This window comes from Paramacrobiotus metropolitanus, unplaced genomic scaffold (genome assembly GCF_019649055.1).
Source record: "Paramacrobiotus metropolitanus isolate TYO unplaced genomic scaffold, Prichtersi_v1.0 Parri_scaffold0000051, whole genome shotgun sequence".
Taxonomy (NCBI): domain Eukaryota; kingdom Metazoa; phylum Tardigrada; class Eutardigrada; order Parachela; family Macrobiotidae; genus Paramacrobiotus; species Paramacrobiotus metropolitanus.
In genome coordinates, this window is record NW_026570271.1 from 198,803 (window position 1) to 203,679 (window position 4,877).

A 4,877-nucleotide genomic window follows, 5' to 3' on the forward strand; every position below is an offset into this window, starting at 1 on the left:
TTGACTCGTGTGCGACGATCTCCTACGCAGCCCTTACTCAATATTGCGGTTTTTAACTTTGAGTAGACTGTTTAAAAATTGAGGGATGTCAGGATACTTCAGTTCAACTTAGCACATCAAACTGCATATATACAGTGGAAACATTGGTGCCGACCTCGGGTACCCAGGTTCGAGGTCACCTGGTGTATCAGTTTGTAACGCCGCGCTCACGTTTATGCATATAGAATTCTGTGACTTTTACAGAGTTTAAACTCTTACAGAGTCTAACTCACCATGTTTAGTTACATATGAATCACAAAAAAAATCGTCGGCGACCCAAAGGTCACGCAGCGACCCAAAGGTCAGGGGTACTCTCCGATTCAGAGACCGAGAGACTCAAATGTCATCAATTAGAAGCGCGGGCTCGTTTTGCTCGTCAGCTTGTTAAAGAAAAGCCCACTTCGTTCGGGTGCTTGGTTGCAAAATGAGCTAAATGTAGTTTGTGAGTTAGTACTTACTTTTGAACATAAAAACGTTTCATAATTAAAGCATCCAAAACCAAATTTGCGGAGAAGATCTGACATAACTTTTTTTGTAAAGTGGAAGACTGCCACTATAATATTTGAAGCTATTACGCAGTAACAGCATCCGGAGGTAGTACTTGAAAAGTTTGTTTTGCTCAAATTTTGCTCGCTCTGTAATTTTTCAAATTTTAGTATCGCTCAAATTCCCTTCCTTTTCTTACCATAGAAATTTACTCCCTCTTTTTGACCACTCAAAATCCGTTCCTTTAGTTTTCCGTCCCTCTTTTTGACCAAAGAAAATCCCTCCCTTTAATTTCCCCTCCCTCTTTTTGACCCTGGCCGAAATGGGGGCGATTACTTTGACGGGTGTTGGAATCAGCCGCCCGTGCTTACGGCTTCGCGTTCATTTTATTCAGTGTATATTAGTACGAGTACATCATGCACAGTGTGTGACGGATGCACTGCCCAAAAACGGGACGGCGGCCTTCCTGAATCGAGACTCGAGATCATGAGCATAAATTAACTGTCCACTTCAGGGAAGTTGCCCGGTACATGGTGCCAAATTCACGTACATGCACGAAACTTTCACTTTCGCACACTCCCAAACACATTTCCGCTTTGTTTTATGACATTCTGTAGTTAGATAACTTGTACACATTGGCGTGAAAACCGTTGTGCGCGCAACATCCGGTTCGGGAGTTGCGGCTGTAAAAAAATCCCAAAAATTTCATATGCATTGAGGTGTACCAAATTCTGGTACTGTCCCTCGTGAAAATGTATAAGTTTTTTTGTAACAATCTTTGAACAGCGGCTATACCTTTCTGTGCCGTAAAAGTTAGTGTAGAACTTATAATTCCCAACTTAATTTGGCAGTCGTTTTTAGAAGTTTTATTGTACAGCATTCAGAACTTTTGCTTTATCGTTTTCAGAAGCTTTATTGCAACTTTTGCCGCACATCACTCGTAATTTTGCACATACTTCAGTTCAACGCACAAAAAACACGACACTGAAATAACAGAAAAAAACAACACAAATAAACATCAAATTATCGTCTGAGGTGTTGCAATTGCTGTTTTAAAAATTTAGACTGAAAGAATATATTGCTACAGCCAAAATCAAACCACAAAAAGCCAGCTTCGGTTCCGGAGTCGACTCCAGTCCATCAAATGGAGAATGAAATCCGTTATCATTTCCTGATGAACGGGAAAACATTTAACACAATTTAATAATTTTAATCTGCACCTACACAAGTTCAATTACTTAACAACTAACTCCACACCAATTTACTCAATTAACTCAACGTCTAAATCCAGCTTGTGGAGCTCACCTTTGTTTAGACTGGCAATGTGCTTCGCACCTCCATCCAAAGGAGCAGTGTGCGCTCGTGTGCGTTTGCAACAAAGGTGCCAGTAATTCATGCCAAACGAAGGGGAAGGGAGATCGTTCCATGGAGTCGACTCCAAAAATAACCGAAGAACCTGTGACAAAATACAATAAAATTAGCTTGACTAACTTAAAGACTGACAAGCAGCACCGTCACTTTTTAAAACTGTAACGTGTGAAGAGATTTTCATAAGGATGTGAGCACATTAAAGAGTCGACTCCGTCCAGCGTAAAATAAAGGTAAAAATTCCAAATCGTTCCCTGTCAGATACTTTCCGAATTTTAATTTTTTTTTCACACTTACTAGAACGAAGTCAACTCCAAAATCGTATGGCTGCGTTTCATATAACGTTTTTAAACCGGTTATCATACCTGTTATAACAGAATGATTGAGAATCACGGCAATTTCGTCCAACAACCCAGCTGCAGGCTCCTCGTTCAGCAGAGATGCTCTCAACGGCGATACTGCTCGTGGACCCGTGAAGAAACCATCTTAACCTGGCACTGCTTCCTGACTCAATGTTTCAAAATTCCATACAGAAAACTACAATCATGTCTGGTTTCAGACCTGATCATTTTCTACTCAACCCTCAACATCAAAGCAAAGTGTAATAAAACTAAAATTAAAAACAAACTGAGTCCTACAAGAGTGTGTTGAAACTTGAATTTCAACGGCTCGGCTGCGTTATTAGCGAGCTGAGCTATGTTTACGTGCTCGACCGTGCGCCCTTATCGCGGCCGCCACCTCGTGGGGTAACATGTAACTTTCACATGCATATTTGCTTTTGTAAGGTTACACTTTTATACTTTCACAAAAATGTTTTCCTATGTTTGTAATTTGTTGTTGTAAAATTTTACTGCAGTACGGTGTCTTATTTATTTACTAGTTTACTAATAATTAAAAGCCATATTGGTTAATTTTGTTTTACGACGCCACCGAATTTCTTAATTTATTGTTTATTCTCTGTGTGAACCAGAGAAATATAAATTGAAGTGGAATATGTATACATGTGCAATAACTAATAAAAAATATTTTAAAACTACATAGCATAAAATCTTTTTGTGCATTTGCGCTATATAAAACAGCAATGCAGTTATGCAGTGATGCAACTTGCGTCCACTGGTGGCTGCTTATTACTGCTTAAGATTACCTCGTATCTGTACAAAAAAGAATTTACAGACAGTGCGTCAGTGCTGTAGTACGAGTAACGGAGTAAGTAACTTTTGAGCAACTTGATGTATTCCGTAAGTTATATGAAAGGTCCCAGTTATAATCGGCTGTCATGAAAACTTTTTTGTAAGTTTAGCGTAACTTTACAAGTACCTCTTTTGGTGACTGGATGTTTCTCTTAACTTTTATTTTCACGAGGGTGTACACGTGCTGAAACATTTGTTTTCGGGCATTACAAAACACTTTTTTGCAATGTTTTATGCTGCCGATTGCGGGGGTCGCCTTCTGGACGGTAATAAGTTCTGCAAACCCCGTCCATGCCGAATACCCGTATGTGGTAGTCGCGCGGTCCGCTTCAACGTGAGGTGGTCGGGAGCGGCGCCGGTCCCTCCGTGGGGGCTACCGGCGTAATCGGAAGTGGCTGAGGTTCCGGGATCGGGCAAGTCGGCGCCTGAACCGTAGGTTCAGGGTGCGCCGTCGGAGGTGGAAAGTACGGTGGTACTATTCCTGGTTCTCCGTATCCTCCATATCCGCCGTATGGCGGTGGATATCCATAAGGTCCGGCTGGTAAACCCATGGAGACGGGTAGCACCACTGATTCTGCCAGCGTTATTCTGACGAGTCCCGCTGTTTTGAAGGTCCAGGCGCAGGGTACGGTGGATATCCGTAGCGAGGTGGGTAATATGGCGGTGGCTCGTAGCGGGGCCGAGGTCCGTCTGGACCGGCGATGTCTGGACCGTAGGTCCGACAGCTACAGTAATCGGAACCGGCCGTTCGTAAAGATATGGTCGAGTGGTTGGCGGGGTGTACGGCGTATGGTCGCCAGTATTGGCATGATTTGTCAAATGATTTGTATACATCAGCTTGAAAATCGCTTATGCGCGCAGTATTCGGTTTGAGAGTCTTCGGTAAAATAAAATCCCAAAGGGTTAAACGCACAGAAGTGTACAGAAGGTCTCATTATAAACCAACCCACTTAAAATTATTAATGAAAACGCACATTACCATGAATATCTTGCTTACACCGAACCAGCATTTTACCATTCTTTCAAACTTTAAATTAATTTTTGGAATTTTTGGAATTCGGTTTAAAATTCCGAAAGGGTGGCAGGAAGCTGGTTTGGTGTGAAACCAATCTTCATGTCTTTATGGTTATGTGCGTTAAATTTATAAAAAAAACAGTGCATGTAATACGGTTTTAGATCAGTCTCCATACATACTTCATGCAAAATTTTGAGATGCGGCTAGATCCAAAATTTGGAGATGATTTATCCGAAATGATACTCTTGGCATACCTGAGTGCGCTTCAACATTTAGAAGCCTCTTACAACTGCAACTCCCCACCGGATGTTGCGCATGCGCGCACAAACGGTTCGCACGCCTTATGCAAATCATTTAGTAAAGCAATGTCGGCAAACAATGCAAAAGCGATTTTGAAAGTGCGCGAGAGTGAAAGAATTCGTGCAGGTACGCAAATCTTTTACCACTTTCCTAATATTTTTAGAATACTGATAATTCCCTTGAATTTGGTAAAAAATTAAATAGTAATATAGGAAAAAGAAGCATCGTTCGTTATTGATGGCGAGGCGACTATTAATTAGCAGAATGCGGACCGCCGGGACCGGTTAACAATGCTGAGCTGCGGCGCGGCCGGAACCTGCGGAACAGCAAGGAAACTTGCTGAAAAGATTCTATAATCGTGCACCTAATGTTATTAGCATAATTTTTAGAAGTAATGCCATAAAAACCTCTTCCGAAGCCAAAAAAATTGGACTTTAAAAGCTAAGCCGTATTCGCATAGATTCCACGCGTAGAGTATG

At 41.6% G+C, this 4,877-nt stretch overlaps 1 long non-coding RNA gene across 1 annotated transcript; it reads right to left on the reverse strand.

The window, feature by feature from the left end:
• Positions 1-1,440: 1,440 nt before the first annotated feature.
• Positions 1,441-2,519, reverse strand: LOC129592325 (uncharacterized). Its single transcript, XR_008690962.1, has 3 exons — positions 2,259-2,519; positions 1,831-1,981; positions 1,441-1,696 (listed from the first exon to the last, which is right to left on the reverse strand). It is a non-coding gene; the product is annotated as an uncharacterized LOC129592325 (long non-coding RNA).
• Between the last annotated feature and the right edge of the window lie 2,358 nt (positions 2,520-4,877).